General features: G+C 37.8%; 1 protein-coding gene across 5 annotated transcripts in view; it reads left to right on the top strand.

Moving 5' to 3' along the window:
- Positions 1-26750, top strand: part of PCDH15 (protocadherin related 15) — an 872980-nt gene that overhangs the window by 237852 nt on the left and 608378 nt on the right. For all 5 annotated transcript variants that reach the window (XM_075759010.1, XM_075759011.1, XM_075759007.1 and 2 more), the window contains one exon: positions 19538-19615. The gene's annotated coding sequence lies outside the window, so the exon portion shown is untranslated. The remainder of the gene's footprint in view (positions 1-19537; positions 19616-26750) is intronic.

Genomic DNA, 26750 nt, shown 5'->3' with positions numbered 1-26750 from the left:
TACTCCTGTTCTTTGAAAATGGCACATGGATTTTAGTGTTGCAGCTACCTTGAGTAAGCTTCGTGGCCTCCTTTTGCTCTACTGAATACTCAGAGGAGGTGCTAAATGTCTATATACAGCACTTTTTACTGTATACAAATGGTATTTTCTGCTACTGAAGTTCTGTCAGTGTGTGTATGAATGGAAGCCATTGCTGCTTTGGCACAGAAATTGATGTTATGTTAATTAGTCGATTCTGTGCTTACATGACTTTCTGAGAGGACTGGGAACAAATGTTACCTCCCCCTGTGCTGCCTCTTAAAATTGCTTGCAATAACTTTAAGTCAGGAGCTGTGTCAGTGCTTAGTTTCTTTTTTACCTTGAACTGTACCCTTACGAAGCTCCTTAAAATAAATCACTCAATAAAGCACTAAAATATCCATAATCCTGCTCCAATCCCCTAAAAAAGAGGAAAAGGTATGATTGTTGTGGGTCTTCATGATAAAAAAAACCCCAAAACGCTCCACAAAACAAAACATGCTAGCACAGCTACCTTGATGTAAATGAGTATGCATATAAGGCACTGTTTTCTGACTAATCCTGCTTAAGCTTCATCTCCACCAAATTGCGATCTAGACGTGGCTGGATTTTGCAGCAAGCAAGATCTTGTACAGTCATAAATACAAAGTACCCTTAACAATTTCTGATGGGGTACATGAGCTTTAGAATAGAGTCCAAGCAGCAAGTGAGTGGGAAAGGAATTTATAGATTATTAATTCTAATAAAATAAAAATAATAAGCAGTATAGAAAGAAAAAAGAAAGGACTGAAAATGGGTGGGTGGTTAAGAGATGCTGCAAAAGGAAAGTCCTGAAATTACTTTCTGAAATTGAAGTGATACCTGGACAAATTCTTTTAAAAAGGTCTTGTTCAATTTTTTTTTCCCCGTATTAATAGATTAGACATGTTTCTGTTTCCATTTTTATGGTCATACTGCAGGGTTTGGTTTGTTTTTCTGCTTGACTCTAGTTAGTGTCTCTAAGATTCATCATAATTCAGTCTTTACAATTCTAAGTTAACTGGGCCGGATTCTCCATTTAGTTTTACTTGGTTGGATAACGAGGTATGACTTTTGAGGCACTCTAAGGTCATCACGCAAATTAATACTGTTGCGCTGATGCTAGCGGAGTATTTTATCACTGAAGTGATTTTAGACTTACAGTTTGTACAAAGTAAACCTCTACCCCTTTGAGATCTCTTGCTTTTGACATATTTTTATGTTTTCTCAGAGCCAATAAATAACTGCGTATTCCATCTAGCAAAACCAGTATTTTTTTTCTTCTAAATTTTTCCTTGAGCATGCTGCTGTCAGAAGGCAAACCTCAGGGCTGATGAGCCACGTGCAGTTTGGTGGGGCTGTTACAGTTCCAGTGTAAGTGTGAGTGCTTTCTTTGGATTTACAGCAGTAACCCTTCGTGTGTGTTTCTGTGTCTTATCTGAACTGTGCTGTGTAGTAGAGAAAGCTCTTGAGGCTAACTCCCTGTTTTTTCTGTAAAATGAAAAGCTTTGCATTTACTAGCCTGTGTAAGTACAGTTCAGAAACTTCTTCAGGTTTATTCTAGAGTGAAGGTGGTGTTCAGTGAACAAAGAGGGATGCATCCTCTTTTGTCTGACATGATAACTCTCTGTTCTAAGAACATCCATGTTTGGTAGTTTGACCATGAATTATAACTTAGATGCTAGGAGTAACATAGCATTATTGTAGAAAGAATGAAAATACAAACAGATTGCTTCTCTAAGAGTGCAGGTCATTATCAAATAGATTGAGTGTGAATTTTTTAATTTTTTTTTATTTATTTTTTTTTTAGTACTAAGTCGAGAACTCAGGCTGTTGTTTTGCTAGTTCACTGGCAGCTGGTGCTTCTCTTATGAATGCTTAGAAGTCTTTAATATGTAGGTGGAATTTCTCATTTTTAATATATCTAGATTTTAATGTAAAAAAAATGCAGTCATTATTTAAATGATAGAAAAGCAGTAATATAACAGCTAGAAAATATAAGCAGACTAAAGCTTCAGTCTTTTTCCTTCTAGCAGCCTCAATATGCTTCAAATATAGATTATGTCAGTGTGCACAAAGAGGTGGAACTTTGATGTTTCTTGAGGATTACGCCTCTCGCAGCAGTGGTTCTGTACCCTTGTGGCAATGCTTGCTTGTGTCTGTTTTTTACGTAAATGGACGAGGCAAGTGTGACGGGTGGTGGTGTGATGGGTAGGAGCTTCCAAAAGTGGGTGTAGGTGTGTTGCACTGCATGGAAGAACAGCAATTCTTGTGGAAGCAAGCGTGCAGGTCCTTGAGGCAGGAGGGCCATGCTAGTGCTGCCAGCACTGGTGGGAGAACGCTTGCCATATTGCGTTTTGTGTGTGTTGGTACTGCTGCATGTTGCTCAGATGTGCCGTGTCAAACGTTTAATGGTGTTTCACAGTGTTGTCTATGGATTCTGTTCCAACATAAGGCTCTTGGACTGGAGAGGCCATCAGGCGGCTGCCCTTCCAGCTAGTTGTGCCAGATAATCCTTCTGCACATTAATCAAGATGGTCTTAAATTGAGTAGGTCATTTTGTTCCTGTTTCCTACAGCGAGGCTGTTCCGAACATACTGCTTCAAACTACCTATGGCTCTTTCATACACATTTATACTTCTGCCAACAAGTTTCATTTTGCTTAGCTTAGCTTAGTTTATGTGTGCCCTTCACACTGTTGGTTTATGTAGAGAGTAACAATATATTCTGTTGGCCTTCATTTTGTCAGATTTAAGAAGTTAAGCCCATCCTGCCTTGTTTTGTTAAATGGTCTTGAGGTATTTTTCACTCCCTGATTCTGTATACTTCACTGCCTGTGCACTCAAAAAAGATTAATTTCAAGTACACAGGCAGGATAAGAGGTCATATTGAAGTTAAGACCTCATGTGCTCTACCTACAACCAGGCAAAACCAACTTTGCAAAAAGAAATAGAAAAGCTCATGATTAAAAAAAAGCATTTAAAAATGGCTCACATGTAAGCAGTTTGCAAAAATGAGACATTATGAAATCACTCATGCAGTTGGCATGTCTTGCTATATGTGTGTAAGGTAACAATAAGTTTATGGCATTTAAGTTATCATTTAGTATTTTTTAATGATAAAAATGTAGAGCACCATATTGAGCCATTGTGCAAGATGCAGAAATAGCTGAAGCTGTTCTGCTCAGCTTTTACTTCATTAATCATATAGTTTGATCATATAGACTGATTTTTTTTTTTAAATTATTTTTTTTTCATTCAGTGGTAAATTTAGATAATTTTCCTGTGAAATATTTTTTCTAAAAGAAAGTCACTGTTAATCTTAGGTGTTAGGCCCACAGGGTCATTCAGAAGTATTTTCCTGTTCTGCCCTGGACTGATCCTTTGCCTCTCTACTGATAAATAATGGATTTAAGGAACCCAGAGTGAGAGCAATTTGTCTGCGATACAAGAGGCACTTTCTGATTTGATGTTGGAAGTTACTTCAAAATATGTTAGACTGAGCCTCTGATGACTTGACTCAGAAGTTAATTTTTTTGTTATTGCAGTATTTGCGTGTTTTTACTCTGCCTGTTATTAGCTGAGAACAGAGCACTCTGTAGCGCTAACAAGACATTTCTAGGCTAGCTAGTCACCTGTTTGTGAAACTCAGAAAATAACAGCCAAAGTTAAGGGGTTTGTTACATTATAATTTCTCTATTTTTTTAATCAGATATTTGAAATGTATCAAGACAAGAAACGCTTTCATAAACTCCTGATGTCATAAAGTTTTCAACTTTCCTCTCCACAATAAGCATTCAAATATCCTTCAAGAATATTTACATCTAACACTTTGCTTCTGCAGACCATATTCTTTAGTCCGTGGGGACTTGCCTGTCACTGCAAGCAGTTCAGAAAGCAAATGTTCACAAGCTCAGTACAGCAGCTTTTTCTTGGCCTTGCCAGAAGGGATGCTAGTACTGCTCGCTGATCTGACTCCAATGTGCGGTGCTGTTATGCTGAATATTTTTATAAGCATTTAGTGTGGCCTCTGAAAATGAGAGGTTTGCTCATGTACCTAGCCGGTCTCTGGTGCCATGTTGTAACCCAGAATATGTTCTGCAATAATTTTTTGAGGTAGAAGAGTGGAGCCTTCAGAAGTTGTAACAGGTTGCTTAATACGTAGTCTGTTATTGTAAAGATAATATCCTGGTTTTCCAGGGCTAATGTATGTCACTCAGTAGTACATGGTGCTCTGATGCAGAGACCAAATTCAGACCATGTAGCTGCATTGGACAGGACTGTTGCCCGTTTTATCTAGAAATTGCAAAATGTGTTGTGCGTGAAACAGGCCTAGGAAAGCATGTCTTTCAAAGCTCCTGAACACTGTACTAGAAAAATGGGTTCTCTCCTTCCTCTTGTGCTGCAGCCCCATTTACTGAAGGTGGGGCAGCTGGCCTAAACCAGCCTACTCAGTTATTTCTGCTTCTGTATTCCTTTGTTTTTGAGTTGTAGAAACTCAGGAATGTGAGTACAGAGTTAGTTGCTTTGAAAACTGGGACACTTCTAATTGACTGTTGAAACCAGCAAAATCTTTATTGTTCTTTCTGTGCTTTTCTTACTGTCTTCCTCCTATGCTCTGCTTTTGGTCTGTCTAGTGTGGAACGCAGCTCCCCATGTGTTGAGAGGATCAGTTCATGTTTCTGGCTCAGACTCTGCACCGCTTAACTGGTGGTGAGCATTCCATCAAAGCTCAGGAGGAAGTGTCTAATTTAGCATGGCAGTTTCTCGGTGTTGTGCAGTGAACAAAATCTAGAATCACTCTCTAAAGAAGAAAATATATTATGTTGATTAGTAACCTGGTTTTGTCCAGCCTGTAATTTTTTTTGAGGAAGAGATTCTATGGAAAAGGTATTATGTGGTCACACATTGTATCATATAAAACATACCCAAAGGGACCAAAATAAGATTGTACGAACAGCTTTTTTCTGACAGTACTTCTCAGGGGTTGACATTTTAGCCTTATTTGTGATTTTCTAAGTCATGAATGCACTCAGAATTAACTTCACTGTTTTAATTGTCATTGCTAAGTGCATCTAGAAAACTCAACAACGTCTTTTTGTACTTAGTAAAAGCGCAAAATAAGTGGATTAGTAATTGTAGTTCAGTCTGTTTAAGTACGATTTTCTTTTACTTAGTGTTTTAGAATTACGTGGATAGGAGTATACTACCTTTAACACCTATGATGAAAATAATCCCCAATAAGATTTGTTTGTTTAAATTCTGTAGTAGGCTACAATGATGAAATGAAAAATTGGCAGTCTTGTTCAAGAATTTTTATACTAAAATTTCAAATCCTTGGTGTCTGACTTTAAAAATCAATGCTGGAACATGGTTGCTCAAGCAGTTTTTATTTAACCAGGTGTTTAGCTGGCCTGGTTTGCGGGTTTTTTTGTGCATTAGGAGCAATGGGTTGGTACTACAGGTGTAGTCACAGGGCTGGGATGGATTACTCTTAAAGCAGTCTAAAATAATCTGTCCGCCTGAATATGAATCTTCTGTAGAATCTGGATTCTGTTTTACACAACTCCTGCCTATCCAATTATTCCCTATTCTGAACTGGTACAGATTATTAAGCTGGTTAAATATATTCATTTTTAAATGTACTGCTTGGATTTTAATCTGGGCTAAATCAAATCCTAGTTCACAACAGTATCTGTGACAAAATTTCAAATACATGGATTATTATTTTGTTATATAGAAAATTTTCACGTATCTTGCTGATTATCACTGAAGTAACTACTTTAATGACTTCTACTAAAATACAGTTTCACTAAATAATTTTCATACTGTATTAGTTCATGTTCTAAGCTAAGATTTATTAGAACAGATGTATATGTTTCCCTCTACATAGTGTCTTAAAGTAAATTGTTCTCTGGTTTTTCTTTTTTCATTTTCTTGCTCTTCAGCAGCTAACTTGCCTTGATCTTCTCTTCACCAGTATTTTGAACTGCAGTTATTCTTAACATTGACCTTTCCCGTTCTGTAAATGAGTACCAAACCCCTCTTTGAGAAAGGATGTGTATTCTAACTTTTATATAGTAAGACGTTCAGCCCAAGAGACAAAATTATTAAACATAACTTACTTCAGGCACAACAATTTTGTTAACAATGTGAATGTCTAGGTGGCTTCAAACTTCAAATAAAGAGTTTTTCTGAGAAAGAGGTTATGTGGTGGAATATACTGATGTTGGACATAGCTAAAGTGATGTTTTGTTGGTAGAAGAAGTAGAAAGAAGATCCTAATCCAGGTCTCAATGCATGAGAGTGGGTAAGCAGCGTGGGAAGGTGGGGCCCCTAGGACTGGTGGTATGAAAGCTTCACAGTTTTCTTATTGCAGTCATCCACAAAGCTGCATTTGGCTGCGTAACTAGGATCGTCTGTGGCATGGATGGGTGACATTTCCTGTACCATGGTCCCTCACCTGTGACCTGTAGGGAACACCTTTTGATGAAGCGTAACCCCAGAGTTTATTTAAATCCTGGTGTTTTTTATAGGATGACTTCTGCACCCCATTAGTCTGCCTGTGTCATCTTTGTTTCCCTGTCATCCCTGTAAGCCCCCGCTCCCTCCCCACTGTTCTAACTGTACCTTTTTGTCATCTTGGTTTGTATAAGCATAAAAGCAGACCATGAGGCTGTGTCTCCATCTTGAAATAGAGCACTGTGGCCTGGTCCCTCCTTGTGTCTTCCTTGCTTGACTTTTCCATTTGACTTCTCATTTTAGGGCAGTCTGGAAGATTTTTGTGGTCTGGTGATCTGTTGAGAGAACAGACTTGTGAAAAATTGGGAAGGATTTTAGACCTACGGCTGCTCTGAACTTAGGTGGAGTATAAATAGAAACATAAGGTAACAAGATAACTGCTGTATTTTCCAACCTCTCTGGACATAGTTTCAAGTCAGTTTCCAGTCTCATGTATGTGAATAGCTTAAACTAATTCATTTCAAAAATTTCCTGACACTGAAGTCTGTATTGGCCTCCCTGGTTTTGCCCATCTGATAAAGAGTTTATTCAAACAAAACCGAAAGTGAGAACACACTTGTTTGAGGACCTACTTTTATGGTGGTTGTCCTCTTTGCTGGAATAAGCTCTGTTATATATTTCTCTATGTTGCTGATGACAATTAAGCACAGTCTGCTCTGACCTCTACAATTTCTGTCAAAGTTCCCAAGTCAGTTTTCTTTCAGTTGTTGTTTTACTACCATTTATTAATTCATTTCCATAAATTCTCTACTTTTGGTGCCCTGCTGGCACCAATTGCTGACAGAGGTCCACAAATGCCCTGATGTGTGCAACGGGTAAGACATTTTGTGACAAGTCCTCTCCCTCTGACCTCACCTAGCAAATGATTTTTAGCTATGGAAAATGCAGTGCACTCCTCCAAGCAGCACTCTATTGTTTGCTGAGACAATGCAGCTGCACTAAAATACATTTTGCATACAGAGTATTTTGCCTTTGTTCAGTTGTGGTGCCAAATGAAAAGGAGCATTACAGTCTTTGTCAGAGCTTCAGCCTTGAACTCTTTTGTGCTGCATTTGTGTTTCATAGGGAGGTTCTTCAGTTGGTGGTACAGGATGTTGCTACTGCAGGAGCAGCTGTGATGCCTGAGTCAGAGAAACGGCTGGGAACAGCCTGGTGGTTGCCATCTCATTTCTAAAAAAAAAAAAAAAAAAGAGATGGGAAAAGAATTCAGCCCTGGAGTCTTGCTTGGTCTCTTTTCTCTTGTCCTGGAAAGCTCCAAGAGAGAAAACACCTTTGTGTTTCTGATGGAGAAGGCCCTCTAAGGCCATTTACCAGAACACAAATTGGGGTAGTAGGAAATTCCTGTTTTTACTAGAAGGTCCTACATGTTCTGCATGGGCAGCAGTATAAGATCAGATAAGAATGATCCTGTTTGATTTACAATGACAGCAATGAAAATACCCCATCAGCTCAAAAAACACCAGGAAAAGATGGTTGGTTCCTCTCAGCTGAATTGTGGAACTCCAGACAAAATTTCTATTTCATCTCCTATAGCCTTGTCCCTTTCTATTCTACAGGCATAGAGAAGATAACAGCCTCTCTTAGACCTTCTTCAAAACAACAATGAAGAAAATAGAAACTTTTAGAGTGGGATGTACTCTGCAACTTAAGTTGATGCGTTTGTTGTTGTTTTTTTTTTTTTTTCCCTGGAATAGCCAATAATTCCAGAAATCAGTGTCCGGAAAAATGTGTAAAGAATTTTGAAACTGATAAAGGATATGCTGATATTTTCACGCTGATAGCAGTCAACGTTGTGTTTTAAAACATTTTGTCTAATTCAGCATATTAAAAGATTACATTTATTTTGTTCATTGCAGAGAATAAGAAGGAAATTAAAGATCTCCTGAAAGATTTTTGGTCCATTACAATTGCTCCTGTTTCTGCCAGGAGTTAAAAAAAAAAAAAAGCCCAAAACAATAAAGCTGCTGAAATGATGTACAGATCTCATCTCAGGCATGACTGTTACATGGTGTTTGGTTAGCAATATTAGATATGTATGGACTTGTGGCTGTTTAATTGTTTGGAGTATGTCCACTGTGAAAACAAAATTGCTCAGTTTAAGTCCAGTTATAAATAACAAAAGAGTGTGAAATCTTAGTAATTTTTAAGAAGCCTGCTGCACCGATTAGAGTAAGATTGTGCTATTAGCTTCAGAATAATTACACAGCCAACAAAACAGTGAAGAAGTGTACTGCAACATAGTATTCCTTGCATTCATAAATCTCTATTTTAGAGACAGTATGGCAATGTGAATGGTCTGATTACTTTGCAAAGGAAAGCGGAGCTTAAGGAGAAGAGCAGAATGACATTAAACAGAGGACTTGTTATTGAATGTCTTAGAAGGAATCCTGGCAGCTGAGGATGTGGGATGATGACTTACAAGAGCTTTATCAGCTAACTTGTTTGACTGCTGGCTAATGTATAATACAGTGAGTGCAAATGGCATGCAACGCAAAGGAAATGTCTTCCCTTTGTGATTTATGTCTTTGTTTTCCAGCGCAAAGCACAACTCTTTAATAGCTTAGCACAGAAATATAGCAAGGTGCATTCTTTGGAATGCGCGTGTACCATTCCTCCATGGCGTTAGCTTTTTGTGTGTACACTTGCCTTATTTACCATGTTAGAAAAAGGTAATATTTGTCAGATTAATATGAAAAGAAGCTGTTTTTCTAGGTGATGGGTACCAGTTTTATCCCTGTCTGCATTCACTCTGGGGCTCTCCTCATTTAAAAGACAGAAAGAAAACCATATCCCATCCAGAAGCAAGTAACTTTGGTTTGAAGTTGACTTGGTAATCACAAAAGGCTTACAAATTCTTGCTAGGCTAAGCCTGAAACCAGAACTGGTAGGAAATATTATTTCAGTAGCTCAGCACAATTAAACTAAAAGGAATAACTAAAAATCACACCGTAAGTCTCGCAGCCTTGAGAACAACTCCGTTGTCTCCACCATTTTTCTGCAAGTTCTTCATATTCATTTTTTGATATGTTACATTTTATGTTGCTATGTGCACAGAAAAATGGAGCTGAGATCATAACTGGATTTCTCAGACCTTTGGCTCGTCTAAGCTTCTCCAGTGATCCTCCCTGCTTCTTCTCTTTCTGGCTTGTCTGTCTACGAGTGATCTCCTTTGCTGCTGCTGGCTTAGTTTTAACTTAGGTAGTGGGAATGGGAATAGTCTGAAATTACTTCTGCGAGTGTTCACATGAGCCAGGAACTTTTCATGGTGGGTAACAGCTACGTTTCCTGAGCGCAGGAGGGTAAGCATTCACTTCTGTAGCCGTAATTAGATTTACATTATTCACTTCGCTGGAGGAACTAATCTTTTGTGAGGCAATAAACAGAACTGCTTTTTAGATCTATAAAATTACATTTAAATTTATATCTGTCATTTTCAGTGATTTATAGATATGCCCCAAATGTTACCTGGACTTTCAGGGATCCTTGAATGTTTGTGTCCAAGTATTTGATTTTAGGACCATATCTATAATCATGTTAGGCTCTTCCTTTCATCACATGGGGTTTTTTTGTTTTGTTTTGGGTTTTTTTGTGTTTTGGGCTTTTTATTAGTATTTATGTTGAAAACTTAAGAAGATTTGTATCTAACTATTATAATTAAAAAGTCAGGTACTAAATTCAGTCTGCATCATGCTGCAAAATTAATTCCAGAGAGTCATCTCTAATGATGGGGGAATACTTCTTGGATGATGAGATAGCTTCAGGCACAGAGGAAAAACCCTTTAATTAGCTTGGAGAAGATAAGTTACCATGCCTGAGTCATTGCAAGGTACTTACTTTGACAATTTGTCTTCGGCTGCAGGTGCTGCTAATGCTGAAAAAAATATGTTGTAGAAAATTTTCAGGGGGTACTTTCCTTAATTTATTATTTTTCTTAGTATTTTTTATTTCCTTAATTTGAGTTTGTTGGGTTTTTTCCTCTGTGATGTTATTTATATAGTAAGTATGTTAATTCACCTTTGAACATCAAAATTGCCTCTTTTTGCAGTGATGGCTAAACTGACTTCCCTTCATCTATTCTCAAAGTTATTGTCGTATTTATTTATATTATTTGATTGTTAAATGATTTCAGAGATAGTGTTGGCCATTGAGAGCAGGTTATCTGTTAACTTTTTTATTTCAGCATATGTTTCCCAGTAACTATGTTTGCTTTAAACAAAAACTTTATCACCAAAACAATGGCATTCTTCAGTCCTTGCAATCTCTTAAGACTAGGATTCTGTTTTAAGAATTCAAACAAACAGTGCCCTTTTTAGGGTTGTTTTAAAAACAGTGCAAATGCGAGGTAGGAATACTCATCAATTTAGACCTTCCTTTTGAGTTTTATATACACTGCTGAAAACATAAATCAGTTAGAAATGTTTCATTCAGAAATCATTTCCACTTAAACAAATGTATATCCTTTATATGAGCTAGGCATGAAAAGCCCTGAAGGACAGAAGATGCCTTTGGAAAGGCTTGATTAGCTACATGGGCTTGCAGTACAATATGGTTTCTAAAATCAGTAGGTATAACAGTTTTACAAATACTTTCAGTCAACCTTATGACAGACTCGACCTTTAACATTTTTAAGGTAGTCTGATAAGATAGACATGCTGCTAGACCTATTTTTTTCATCTGTGCCACTTTTTTTTTTTTTGTACAGGAAAGTGATAGCTGTACTTATTTTTTTATGACCATTATGTATATTGTAGTTTACTTTTTGATTGTATTGTGTCTGAATACAGAGGGATAAATTGAGAACAGCAAAGAGGAAAAACTGGGAAAAGCAAAGAGGAAAAATGGTAGTGACCAGTTTTAAGACACTGCTGGATCCAGTACTTAAAAGGGAGATAATGGAAAATAGAGTTTTGAGGCATTCCTTTCCTGGAACACACCACCAACCACCTGCTTTTCTGCCAAGGGCAGAGTACACAAGATTCAAGGGGCTTTTTAGCTGTCTGACCTGTGGATGGGTCTGCCTCCCAGAATGTTTTGGGTAGAGATCCACCAAAGGGCCCCACTGCTCAGCCCATACTAGGGTGATTCTCAGGCTTTCCAGGTGGGCGTTGTTCTCTGTCACCACATCTTGTCCTGATGCTGAACTTCCTTGATTATATGGACAGATAATACTAAGAAGAGAGTGCAGAAAATCAATCCCTGGCCACTTACTGTGTCCTGGATCTGTTACTACTATAGTGAGGTGCAAAAGTGATGAAAACAGAAGAAATGTAGGATTTCAGGCAAGGGAATCTTGCTTGGTGTGGGATAAAGTTGTTGTAAACAGCTGTGCTGTGTTTTCTTTGGAAACTCGGTCTCATATGTTTATTAGCTACACAGCAGTGTATTGCTAAGTGTTCTTGCCTAGGTACCAGTGCCTGCAGTGACAGTGGTGGGAGCTGCCAATATTTATTGTGCCAGCTTGTGACCTTGCGGTGGGCTGCATATAATGTAGACCTACTACTTATTTGTCTAATACTGTACTGCCTAATGCAGTTTGGTAATCCCTCTTCCAGGTGATTTTGATGCACTAGGAGCAACAGAATTAATCCTTGCCTGAGCAGGGCAAGCAGGAACTGGAACAGTTTCCTCAGGTGATTTCAGTATGCTGTTGGAAATTGTCTTGGCTCCCAACCATTTCAGGCTGAGGATACTGGAAATTATTTATAAAGCCACAGTGCATCAGGGACATGCATCACAGAATCGTTATTTAAAGTAGGTGCTGGTTCTCCAGTTCGTGGTGTTGTAAGTGGAAGCATCAGCATCCTGGGGTCATGTCTGCATCCTCAGGGTTGACAGGTCACACTTTCAACACCATGTAATTACTGTTTGGGAGTTGAATTACTTAGTGTTCTGTATTTCATACCCAGTGAAGGGATGAATTTTATTTACTGCCTCAAGAGCTGGTTATTTTATATGTGGATAGGTATATTCATGGAGTTTTTGAGAGATACCTGTTCAGTCACTGCCCTTGCTCTACCAAGATTTGTTTCTTCTGCCCACGTAATAGATTATCTTTCTTGATGAAGGCAAAGCTGTGTAAGTTGTGCTAAAAGAATGTAAAAGCTTTATTTTTCTAATCTAATGTGCAGTGAAATTTTTTATTTTGTAAGATGTTGCACTTTCTTATCCTCTCTTAAAATTTCACTTCTCTTAGGCCATTCTGAATAGCATGTTCTTCACAAATCTAAGAACAATGGGGAAAAGGAGTCATCTAGGTTTTAGCTGTACTCATCTTTCAGTGATTTGTAAAATGTTTCGGAGTCATGTTTAAGTAGACACTTCAAAAAAGTTAAAAGAAACTCTGTACTAATCTCTGTAAAGTGACATTGGTCTGGGGAGAGTGCCGTTTTTAATTCCTGTACTATTTTATTTCCTACAAGGCTTTAATGTTCTTATGTGTAGCTATAAACATATATTTTTCTCTAGAATATGGTTGACCTAGAATAGACTATATTTTAATCTCATCAGGAAAAAAGTTTCAATATGTATGGTCTTGAATTAATTTAGTGATTAGCTTATTTTTACATACAGACTTAGGTGGCCTTACGTTGGTAAACAATGGCAAGAGCTAAAGGAAAGAAAGATCATCCTGAGGTCTCTGTGCTACATGGAGTATAAGTTCTCAGATGGTTTTAGTAGAAAGTGTTAATTTTATTTTGCAGCCAAATAACTACAACTGTGAAAATTATGGCAAACTTCTTTGGATCTTGCTCAAGCTTAATAAGATCTAGCTTAATAAGAAAAGCTTTGCTTTTAGTTTGAAACTGTTTTTTCAGCAAACTACACAATGAAATGGAGGCATCTATTCTGCAATCGATTAGAACCTATTTAGCATTTGTTGTAGTACTGTTTGTTTGGGTTCTTTTGTCACCATGGAAGAAACCCCCTTCTTAAAACATTTGAAGGAGAAGCCATTTTAGTAGAATTTATTTTTGTTTAGAATCTCATTCTGTATATTCAGTAGAATGGTTGACTTTTACCTTTTTATTTGTTTTAGAAAACAGCAGTGCAGATTTTTTTGAATTTATCAAAACACAGCCATGTCTGTTGCAAACAAATTAGAGTTGAAGGTCAGAGCGTCGGTTCTGCTGGAGTTGTTATGACACATTTTTAAGAGCCGAATCTTAGCAGCATTTAGACTCAGAAGAGGCAAAATGTAGTGAGAGGAGCTAAGGCAAGGTGCTGGTTTAACTTTCAGGGTGCCCGTGTGGGGTCATGATCCTTGTGGGTCCCTTGCAACCTAGGATATTTTGTGATTCTATGTTTCTATGAAGAAAGCCTGTAACTATTGCCAAAAAAAAAAAAAAAAAAAAAAAAAAAGCTAGCATTTGCTTTACATTCACTCTAGTTTGTTTTTGGTTTAGGTTTTTTTAATTTCAAATCAGAGTACATTGAAAATAAAATGTCAGATAAACTGAGAATGTGGTATTTCAAAGTGAGTGATATCATGGAGATTTGACTGTTACTTAGAGCTTCCTCTTGTTATGATGATATCTGGTGGGCAAGCCAAAACTGCATGAATTTTTGGATGTTAGAGGGGAGGGCTGCACTCCGTTGTACAAACTCGAGGCTTTCACTGATCATTGGAAGACAACTAGCAGCTGATGTGGGCCAAAACCTTTCTCTTGCTGCCATAAACACTTTTTGGTCATTAACTCTCTTTTGTTTAAAAAAAGACATTAAAGAAAAATTACTCATCTGCAATGTGAGGGAATAGTGTCATGTTGTCTCTATTAGTGCATGAAATCAGATACTGAAGAATGTTTGTTTTCTGTTACTTTGGTTTTGTAATTAAATTGTTGCTGCTTATATATGCGCAGAAATAAGGTCAGTAGATCATCAGATGGCTGGAAGATAGTAGCTCATGTTTCTGTTATGCAGTAAGGGTTAAAAATAGACATGTAAGCTAGGGTATTAGTACTTTTCTGAAATGCATTGAGAAAGAACGCACAAGAGATCTGTGTTTCCTAGTTGTTCACAGATAGGCTCTCCTTTCACCCAGGGAAAGGCTGATGAGTAAAACTGCTTGGCAAAGAAGGAGTGTTCTGGAGAGAGTCTGAAGCAGCTGTTCTGTAGGTGAGCAGGGCTGAAATGCAAGGTGTATGCCATTTGAGACCCACCGAAGAGCAGGAACGTCCTGCTCCTGCGTCTTGTGGAGCTGAAAGGATGAATGAAGAGTAACTGGAGAAGACCAAGAAAGCCAGAAAACAGGGATCTGGAATGAAACAACAAGCTATGGTAACTTAGTTTTAGATGGCCTGCAGAAAACAGCAGTGGACTTATGGGATTGAATTATCTTCATATGTCAGGCTCATTCTTTATATGGAACAATAAATCCACTTCCTAGTGGTTAAAGGTCCCTGGCCCAGGGTTAGAGATCAGGGTGGCAGCAGATGTGAATGGGATGTGACTGATGGGAATAAGCGGCCAGTGCCTTGACTAAATTGTAACAAAAGGTCTGACCTGTGCCTTAACTGTGTAGTTACTGTTGCTATTTCAGTATCCTACTGTCACATTGAGAATTGCATGGAGAAAATATGCTTACCTTAGGATAACTGTGCCATTTTCCCTTTTCTTTGGTGTTTACCCTCTGAAGGCCCATGCCTCAACTGAAACTGCCCTGCTCCTTTTCTTCTGCAGATAATATTCTTTCCACTTCCCTCCATTAGGAACACTTGCAAACAGTGAACAAGTTGGAAAATCTTAGTTGTGCTAATAATAAATGAAAGATTTTGAAGAAATCTTGGCTAATCAAGATAATGTAGTCAAGTATGTTATTACTGAAAGCTAGATTTGGTGAGCCTTTATGGGTTTTGGGATTGGAATGGCAATGCAAAATGAATCACTTTGCATTACAGAGTGTTTTCATATAGTTTTTTCCATGGTCTAAATCTATTTTTCCAAATATAATTCTGCACAATGAACTCTACATTTCACCCTAGTTATGCAGATTACCACCCTACCAATGTCTTGGGATGATGCCAGACTCCAGGCACACATCCCTGTATCAGTTAAACTTGTTATTTTCCTGCAGTTTTATTTCATTCACACTTCTTAAGGGCAATCCCTTCCAGCCCTTTAATGCCCCCAACAAGGAACAACAAAGCAAGCTACCTTGAGTCATTCTGTTTCAACCTGGGTGTTGTTTGTCTGTCTTAGCAAGACAGGATGAGCTCTGGAGGGGACAAGGTTGCTTCTTGCATCTCTGAGCACATGCCCAGATACCTACATGATAAACCTTGATGCTCTTCAGGAGTCTTGAAGTCTAGGTTGTTATGATCACAACTTGCTCTGCTCTTATATTTTTCCTATTAATAATATGCATCAAGTGCAGCTTGTTGCCATTAGTGCATGGATGTTCATTTTGGTTTTTGTATTACGCCCTTACCAGCAGTTCAGTGTTGTGCTCAGTAGAATACCATTAACAAAGTTAGCCAGAGAGAGGTTGTCGATGGATTTATTTTTTTCCCCTAGTGTAATGTGCAGTGTGATGAGACATGACACTGTATGTGGGAAACCCTATTATTTTAAAATGCAAGTAAATGCAGCTGTTTTGAAGAAACAAAGGCAGCAATCTAGAGTTCCAACAATATGAGGAAAATGTGCAAAACCAGCACTGTGCTGAATAACTATTTCTCCTGTAAAGTGAACAGTCAAAGCTTGTACTTTCAAATATTTTTAAGACTGAACGATATATCGTACTCCACTACCATTGGGGTATGGTGGATATACAAATCTTCTTTTTTTTGCCATTGGGGTAGATGATTCTTCGTTGGTTTTGATTGCAAGACAAAGAATAAGAAGAAATCAAAGATGAAACAAATTGTTTCAACTGACTTCTATTATTAATATTTGATTTATCTATTTTTGTTACATAAGAGGAGCAGTATAGTGATTTTACTAATAGGGATGAGCTTCTCTTAGTGTAAAGTTTGGAAAGCCTGGTTTTACCACTATTATTGATGGCAAAATAAGAAAAAAATGGCACGATGCTGCAAGAGTTGTACCAATTCTAGACTTGCCATCTATTTAACATTTGTTTAAAACTTACATTTGTATCAGAAATTAATATGATGACATTAAAATTAGAGATGATTAGGTGAACTGTTATGCCGGTTATGAAAAAATTCAAAAATAGCTTCAGGCATAGTAAACAACTTCATTATATTAATTTAAAATATTTTAATGTCGTTAAAAATTCAAGTACATTCCAAATGTTATTTAAGCTCCTAGAAAAAAACCAAGATTCTAATTGTTTGGAGTTATTGTTTTGTTATGAAATGAAATGGTACCTACACAGATAGGTATTTTCAGAGCATTTGGCCAATTTCAGAGAAAATACCATGCAAAAAATATTACCAAGCTTGAAGAGAAATACCAGAGTTTGTGTCACCCTTTGTCTCCTCCCTCTGCCCTTCTTAATATGAAATTCTTTTATTAGTTGTCAGAAACAACTACAAAGCAGTGATGCACAGCTACTAATTTTGTTTTCCTCAGATACTGTATCATTTTCACTTGGAAAAAAAAAAAACAAACTCTGCTTGCTAGAAATAGCTATGAGACGCACAGATTAGAGTGACTGTCATTGGAATGTTTTATAATTCTTTGAAAGTTTATCATAATCTTGCTGTACTTCAGTTTCTTCATGTGGACTATGAAAACATGTTACTTTCTTGCCCTTCACAGGAGAATGAAACTGTCTAGCCAGAAGGCATCAGGGATAATGAGGCTGCACACAAAATTTAAGATAACTTTGTGAGATTTGTGTTCACACACACAAAATTATGAAATCTGCTTTTTGTCCTTATTTTCCGCATTTAGCGCTTCCTATTTCCCTTTGCTTCTAGATAGACTATCCAGGAGCAGCAAGCTACCCCTTTTTAGCAAAGCAGTAGAACAAAGTGGCATCAGGAGCCAACAATGCACATTGCCTGTCTTACTCCATGTAACCGTTTCCTCATAGCAAAGTCCCCTTGGCGCTGGGGCAGAGCCGGAGGAGGGAGAGCTGCTGCCAGATAAGGTGGTTGAGATTTGCAGGGTGTCACTACCACTTTTAAATTGGTGGCAGTGCCTCTGAGGTGGTGAAAATTGTGTTACAGATTATTAGCTTACATGTAGGTGGAGATGGGCTTAGCTATGGTTTCCTGTTAGTAGGCTATGCATTAAGGCAGACAACTTTTCTCCTTGCTTTTTCTGGAGAATCCATTTTGGGCAGAGTTCAGAAAGCTGAAGGAAAGGCAGTTGTGAGGGGTGGTGGCTAATTAATCTGCAGTCTGAACATGTTCCAGGCGAAATTTAAGTGGGCACTTTTTCCCCCCCATCAGGCTGATTGGCCCGTTTATAACTTTACCTTTTAAGAAGGAACTGTGGTGAGCCGTCTCTGTGGTGCTCTCAGGGGTTAGTTTCTGCAGGAAGATGGAGGTGGCTGAGGGTGGAGGAGTGACCCAGAAGGTTCTAGAACAGTCTGGAATCACAGGGGGTGGGATTGGATTGAGGTCCCTCCTAGCAGCCAATCAGGGAGCGTGTTGGAGGGAGACGGGCCAATCGCAATGTGCGTTGCACCTGGTGGCAGCTGCTGTGGAGCCCTGAGGGGGAGCAAGTGGGTTTGAGGAATGCCTGAGGTGGAGGGAAGAGGCGGGAATGGCAGATGTGGGGGTGCTAGGGTTGGGGGAGAAAGGGGCCACTGAGGGAGGGTTTGGCCTGCCTCTGCCAGAGGAGAGATGGAGGACCTCTGAGAGACCGAGGTGGGAGGAGGCGAGTGTATGAGGATCTGCTGAAGCTGGCATTTCTGCTGGCCCCGGACCCAGGTGATTCCTTGTAGCAAAACTAGGAACATGTTATGTGATATCAAGCTTGGGTTGATAAAAATGTGAATTTGTTTGAATGCCTCCCTCCTGCTGCATTTGTTTAACCCCTTACAGTTGGTGAAGGTACACTCTCGAAGAATATAATATCAAATTAAATGTAGGAGCCTTAAGTTATCTAGGGTTATAGAGACACTTTTGGTATGTTGCAGGTGTGTGTTTGTCTTACATATCTTGTTTGTATACTTGTCTATTTAATGTTTATTCAAAAGTAAAACAAACCCTGCTTCTTGTTTCTTACATAGGTGCTACTCAGCCTCTTTATAAGTGCAGCCATTGCATTTTAGGAGGCGAGTAGAAGAGTGCCATAATGTTCCTACTCTGTCATACCGCTGTTTTTTCTTTGGAACTGCAGTTTAAGAAAAGAGAAATGATTGTGGTTGTGTGTGAATAAACAGAAGGTCTTTAGCTCTGGAAATTCTTGTATTGTTAAGTTCCCAGTTTCAAAATTTTGTGAGCTTTAGTCACATATCTGCTTGTTCTGTGTGTGTGTGCTTTGCTTAATTCAAACTGTCTTGGTTACTACAATATTAAATATTGTTTACATGCTTATGAATGTATAAAATAATGAAAGAAATAGAATTATGACAGTGATGCATGGATGTATTTTTTTGAAATCATACACAAGTACAAATAACTATCAATCTACGCATGCAACAGTTTTTAGATTTATTGAGCCTGCTTACTGATAAATGTTAGATGTACTCATGTTACTATAGAAAAAGTGTATTTTAAATCACTGTGTTTGAGCTTACATAGCAGTGCTTGTTTTGTTAGCGTTGTGGTCAAATGACTTCAGAAAAATACATGTTTTGGAGTATGTTCCCTCTGTTGCTGAAGTCAAGGCTGTTACTTGAAGGGTAGGTGGTAGAATACGTTCAAAGGCGTTAGTTACAAATCAAACCAATTCTTTCTCCAAAGAGTGTTGATTTATGAATGTCAAATTAACTTTTCCAAACTTGCTGTCATTTATCTCAAATATGGGAATTTTTAAAAAAAAGGAAAATGAAATGTATTCACGCTGTGCACTCAAGGTAAAATTTTGATGCAGTATTAATCAGTAACAATGTGTTCTAGAATGATGGGGACGTAACTCAACAGATACATTTGGAGCAGCTGTTGTTCTCCTGGCTGACAGAGGGACCAGAAAGAAAGGTAAGAAAAACCTGCTCTTGTAAGAGGAAAAGTGTGTGTTAAATTCTATCTAGTTTTTTTCTCCTCTAGCTTGTTAATACAAAAATGCATGTTGAGAGTTTAGATGGAGAAGTATTGAACAAATAAAACTGATAAAGATTAAACTGCATAACTAGTATTGTATAATATTAAAGAAAGTTAGTGTAATAGTTTATTAAAATAGCACTCTCCAGAGATAGAAAAAATGTGTTGTTTCTTCTCTTATGCATGTACAAAAAAATAGTTCTACAGTCTGGGATAGATTTATTATTCTTCATTGATTGCCTCATTCTGTTGGAGGACATTTCTGGCAGTAAAGTAGTAGACCTGCCACATCTATCATGATGTGTCGGAGATCTGTCAGGTATATGGCTCTTTTTGAACTTTGCTGTTTCAGAAAAATGTAGCTGAGCATTATAGGCAGAAGTTTGACATTTCCAAGATGAAAATCAATCTTCTTTTATGTGGTGTTTCTGAAACAAGACTTGCACTTTGATTGCATAAGTAGTGGTTTCACATGTTTGGGGGTACAACGTGGACACAGAATAATTTGGGTAACAGATTTGACAAGGGTTCTGTAATGAATATGAATTGAAGAAATGATGATATAAGAGGTACTCAAGGCAGATGACAAATCAAACATTGATCTGCTATTGTCAAAAATAAGGTATGAGCTTGTATTTCTTTTAAAGTTGGGGACTAACAAGGTAAACACAGCCTGTTGTGAACTAGTATACCATATATAGGGGGGTGGAAAAAAGGAGTAAGAGCAGTTAAAATCAATTGCTAAATTATGATAAACAATGAAATGTCGTAAACTTAAGGGAGGTCAGATGAAGCAATGTTGTAACTGATGGACACTGAACTTTAATGTAAAAAAAAAGAATCCAAGCAATTTATTTACTTGTAAAATACGTTAAAACAAAGGGAACGATTGTGTCAACCCAGGCCCTTGTCCAGCTGGCCAGCATCTGGGCTTTTACTTATGCATTATGGTGTTATTAGAGACAAGCCACAAATAGGGTAGTTGTATGCTAATGAATGTATCCAGAGACAACAGAAGTCTGAGGAGAAGGGCAGCAAGGAGCCATAAACAGCTAGACAAGCACAAATAGTAAGATGCTAAGAGTGTGATGGTAAAATATTTTGATGTTGGGTTGCTGCCCAGGGAAGGTATTTGGAAATAATTAACAAACTGGTGGTCTTGTTCTGTTGTTAACTGCCTTCAGGGAAAGAGTCATCAGAAAAAAAGAGTCAAAAAATGTCTTGATACTTATTTTTACCCTTCCAATAGAAAGAAGCATGGAAATTCCCAAGTATTAGCCATTTTTGTTGTAGATTACAACCATATGGGATGAAGAATTGCCTCAATATGTGTACGTCTGTGTTGATGCTTTCAGCTGGCTTTTGATTTTTATAGAACTGTACCTTTAGTACAGAGACATGGTATAATTAAAAGAATATTAAGAACAAGAACCATAGAGAAAGGAAAAGAAAGTAACAGTCAGAGGCAGAATTCAGACTTACTGTAACCAGTCATAGATGCAGGCATGAATTGAATGATTGTTCTCTCTAATAAAGGAAAAAAGTCCATATGAATGTAGCACTGAAATGTGATACAGTATTCTGCACTTTTAAAGGTTTTTTAAAATCCATATTGAGTAAAGACAATCGTACTCACAAAACATCTCTTTCATGTCAAATGTCAAGAACATTCTATAGCCCTATTGCTATATAGCTATACTGATTTTACACTGAGGAACGTGTTTTTACTTGCCTGCATAGCTCACAAAGCTGGAGAGGTTTTCTTTAAATATTTTTAAATAGTAGTTCAAAATAATTAGTCATTCTAAAAGATACATATTTATTGAAATGTGTTGTACTGAGGAAATATAGAATGTAATGAAGGTTTTCTTGTTTTGTTTTTCAAAAACCTTAGGAAGTCTTTTTGGTGGCTTTTGTTGTACGGTATCTGGTCGTATTATTGTTATAACAGTACCTATTTAAATCAGGAGTTTTCAGCCTGGTACTTCCTCGTTGTAGTTACTGGAATATGCACTGATTTTCCACACAAATGATAACGTGTCAGCCATGGACTACTGACTCCGTTTTGTTGAGGAGTTTAGTAATGCATGAAATGCATGATTAGAGGAGGAATGGTTTTGTACCTTTAAGTTTCCACAAATTGTTTCTTTCAGGACAATAGCAAAACTCCCTGTAGCACACAAATAGTCTTAAGTTTAAATAAGATGATGTCTAAGCTGCACTGATAATTTCTTGTCCCTATAGTTACCAATAAGAAGTTGGAGAAAGAGATATTAGCTATTTCCAAGCTAAAGGCACTGAGAGAAAAAAATAAAATTCCATTCTATTCCAGAGTAGACACCATTAACACAGATTGCCTTCAGCCCATTAAGCCTTGTTACTGAGATGTTTTAAATAAGTGTTTGTTTCTAAAAGCTGTGGAAACTAAGAAATTAAAAGCCACCTTAGTTTTAAAAGCATGTTTTCTGAACCTTAATAAAATGACACTTTGTCTTAATTTTGTGTCTCCAGTCATGCAGGAAATTGGAGGACTAGCTTCTTCCTGCAGAACTTTGGTTTTTCAAGCTTCAGGCTCAATTTGGCAGACTATATTGCTCTCAAATTAGGTTGTAAATGAATTATTTGTTTCTAAAGTACAGCTGATATCAACTTGCATGCAAATACTTAGAATATGAACATATCTCTCATTTGCTTCTGTACTTATATAATGGTTGCTCTTGTCAAGATGCATATTTGCTCAGAAACTTAATATTAATTTATGTTAACTGAGTTTCTCACACTGCAATGTGTCATTTTTAAGTATAATGTAGAATGGCCTTTTTTCTATCCTCTAATCTTCTAAGTTGCAACCTTGATCTTATTTTGGGCTAGAATGATCTCAAAAGTCATTTAACCCTTGTGTGTGACAATGGCAAGTCTGGATAAAGATGTCATTAAAATATCCAATTTCTTTATGTTCTATAATTGATATGAAACGATATTTTCAAGCGAGATCTGCGTACTGGTAGCACATGAGAGGTTCTTATAGGATTCCAGCTTTGGAGGGAATCTTCTGCTGCTCTGCAGGGTTACCTGCTGTCCAGCCCAAAGTCAGGTTGGGAGGAAGAGTCACCTTCAGCACACAACTTGAAATAAGGCATGAAATGGTGTGTCAAACTTGAGAGATGGTTGCTGTCTATTGCACCCATATACTGCCTGGGGAAATCACATATTTTGGCAGGTGTTAAAGTCATTTTACAGTGCTAGCCTTCACGTGTTGCAAGAGAAACATCAGAATTACTAATATTCACATATATGTCATGTGATGCTTCAACTTTTCCTGACACTGAAGAAGGTGAACGTGGATGCTCTGGTTGTCTGTGCACGTAATGCTCTTGAGATGCTGTGTAGTGCTGTGCTGACCCCGTAAAGTCAGCCAGAGCTTTGAAAGGATCTGCCTAGGCCTTCTCATTAAAGTGAGTTTCTCAAAGATGACTGAAATGCTTTTAAACACTAAATAAAGCCAGGTTTTGATAGAATAAAAACTTGAGTGCTTAGCTTTTCCTGATGAACAAGAAAAACAAAACCAAAAAAAATCCAGGAAATGGCTATCGTAGATGAAAAAAGAGGTAAAGACTAAGCAAGACCAGGTATGTCACACTGTTTAGACACTGAGTCTTTGAAGAGCAAGCAGTAGAACTGGCTGCAGGATTGGTATTGAGGTATTCTCTTCCCTATTCTGTTGGCCAACAATTCTTCCTCAAACCTCAGTGTAAACACTTTACTCCTAGTTCTAGAAAATTCTCTTGGTGTGACTGAAATCCATTACAGCTTAGCTCCACATTGGTGCTTGAAGACCTTAAGAGCAGTAGTTGGTCCTGAGCGAAGCCCATCTGACGTAGATGATTAACATTAGTAGATGCTGGAATGTAAGAATACATTAAAGGGCATACTACATTTCAGGAACAGCGTGGCATTTTTTTTCTGTCTCTTTGTACTTGTATTTGCATTCCAGACCAATTCAATGAACCATTTGTGGAGACGCAGGAGAACTATGTGCATCCTTGCTGTAGTCTGTGCCATAAAACCTCTACTCAAATTGCTGCATCATAATTAGCCAGTTGAAGAGGCTGCTATTAAGATGATGTGTTTAACATGTACATAAATGCACAAACCTGTTCCAGATTTTTGTTTCATTTTGATACCAAAACTAAAATAATGATGTTGAAAATTGATTTGAGCTTTTGCATTAATAAATTAATTGGAATATTCTGAACATAGTTCGTCTTAATTTCTTCTGAAATTTCTTTTGAACATTATGTGTTATTTGAGAGATCATTTGTGTGATGTGAAAATTAATGTTTGACACATTTTGACATTGTGATCAGAGCTCTTAGTTTACAAGTATGTCTGTGTGGCAGAGATGAAAATGAGATGCTGATCTCAACCCCGGAACCAGTAGTGGTTGGATCGGATAGAGTCTCTCAGTCATGGATACTTTTATCTGTGTGTTGAACCTGTGGTCCCCAAACCTTTACGTGGGATAAGAAGGCATGGGGGAGGCAGTTGTTTGTCTGTTTGGTTTGAGTTGGTTTGGTTTGCATTGCTTATCCAGGGAGATTTTTTTCATTAGCTAGGTATTAGTCATTTGAATTTATTCAGTTGAATACGTAATGTTAAGGTTTCAGGACTGCCGTCCTCGTTCCATGTGTTTCTTTTAGTTGTACAATTGTATTAAGTTGGAGGGCACTAAAAGCTCTAAGTGAGAGCACTTCGATGTCAAGACAGACTTCAGTGCCAGCTAGCATGAAGCATGGCATGTATTCATGCTGAATGGAGAGAAGAATAGAATTGTTCAGCAGTGAGCTGGCTGAGGAATAGAAGCCTCCAACCGACACAGTAGTTTGAGAAGAGCAACTGCTGTATCAATAGCAACACAGCTTTCCTCTGAGGGTTGGTTGCCAGTGGGATCTAGAACGTTGTTAGGTGCAGATTTAAGAGGATAATCAGAAACATGGGATGAGGAAGAGTCTGGCATAGAGAGATGGTGAGGTTGGCAGAACTCCTTGAGAGTTCTCAAGTACCTTGTCAACCTTGGAAATTGTAAGGAAGCTAATAACTGTTCTTTTATTTGCTTTTTGTTCAGTGGAGCGGCATTTCTGTGCCTTCATGAGCTGGCTGGTGTCAGAAAGATTTGTTTAAGAAACTCAGGTTTCTTACTTGTGGAAGTAAGCAAGAGTGGATCTCAAGTTGGCTTCTCGGTTAGAGTAGCACTTGCCTGAAGGAAAGCTTTCTAGTTGAGTTGTTTTTTATCTGGTAAAATAGGCCTCCTCGTTGAATGCGTTTGCTCTTTTCTAGTTTCTCATTCACATTTGTGAAATGCAGGATATATACTAAAATTATATTTATACAACTTTTGTCTCCAAAATTATACTGCCTCCCAGGTGTGCCTTTAATCACCTTTTAAGATCTAACCACTTTGTCTTTGATAAAATTGCATTGATTACTCATATTCACATATTCACTTTGCTAATGAAACAGAATCAATTTTCTTCATGTTATTGCAAAGCGTTCTGTGACAAACTGAAATGTATGATCTGTAGTATTTGCGACATAGATTTGCTGGCAGAAGTCTGTAGCGTAGGCCAGTTGTTGGTGACACTGTGTTATCCTTTAAGTTCAGCTAGGGGAGCGCTACCATGAGTGTGTGAGCCAGCAAGGTCCCCTTGCTACTCTGCCAGGGCATTTGCTATCTATTGCAAACAGGATGGAGTGTTCTCCCCAACTGCAGGCAGCCAGTTACAGTTTTCCTTTATTTGCTCAGAAGAGCGTTTCTGCCATCTTAATCCTCTTATATTTATGTTCACAGAATGATTTTGTAGCTGCTTACATTTCCAGAACAAAATATTAGAGCTAGGGAGGAAGAGAGTGTTCTGTTTCCCTCAGCAGTGTTTCAGAACAGAAGGGATGGATCATTATGAGCATCCGAAAGCTTCACTGAGTTATTAGCCTGTTCTTGGTGAAAATTTTAGTGGGATAGTAATTTGTGGAAACTGTGTGCATCTGTAGCAATGCTTCTGTAGTAATGATGAGTTTGGTTTTCAGAACTGAAAACAACTAGTGTTTTTCTAAAAATAAACAGTTTCAGAAATGAGATTAATAGTAAAATCCCAAAATGTTTTTTCAGGTTTCTTTAAGGAGACACCCACCTTTTGGATTATTGTCAGCTCTACATCTTAATCACCTCTTAATTTTGCTTGGCTTTTCTTTAATGTAGGGTTCAATCTTGACAGGGAATGGAAGGCGAGTCAAAGATTTACACATCGGCAAGCATTCAGTATGGCACACTGCAATACTTTGTGCTTAAAATAAGGCCACAGATAAATGTCTCTTTAATGTTCCTCACAGCTCCATCTCTCTCTAAAATTGTTTCTTTTTTTACATGCCCCCAAGTTGCATGAGCAGGGTTTGTAGTTTGCTTTGTTATGGGGGTGGGCATTCCTGCATATGCTGCATATACAATATTGCCAATACAATACTGTCCTTTTATAACCCAACAGGCTTGTATAATCAAAGCTTCTAAAAAAAATTTTAAAACCCTGTATGTAATGCCTGTAACAAGTGTCTCCAATTCCTTTGAGATCACAAGGACTTGACAGGAAAGTGTAAGTTACTCCCCTCCAGTCTTGCAAAAATTGGATGCAAAGTTTGTATGTTCTGCAACTCAAAAATCTGTTAAATTTTGGTTATTTTTGATTAATAACGTGGCAACAAGTTCCCTTTTGAGGATTTATTTTACAATGAACAGAGATTGGCATTTAGTATAAAAATCTTTTCCACCATTTTGCTATACTTTATATCATCTCAGTCTCACAAATATATTCTTAAAATTTATCTTTTTCTGCTTTGGTAGCTGGAGGCTATGCCACTTACAGCATTTCATCTTTAATCAAACCCAACATCAGTTCAGATAATGCATAGGTATTGCAAAATATTAATTACTGTGATTACTTGCTTACTGATTTATAAACTATAAGTTTGATCCTGCCAGACTGAAGGCTTCATGGAAGCCATACTGAGGCCCTTGCTCAAC

This window comes from Balearica regulorum, chromosome 7, assembly GCF_011004875.1.
Source record: "Balearica regulorum gibbericeps isolate bBalReg1 chromosome 7, bBalReg1.pri, whole genome shotgun sequence".
Taxonomy (NCBI): Eukaryota; Metazoa; Chordata; class Aves; order Gruiformes; family Gruidae; genus Balearica; species Balearica regulorum.
Note: the sequence above shows the minus strand (reverse complement) of the source record. Positions and strands in the feature narration are given on the sequence as shown.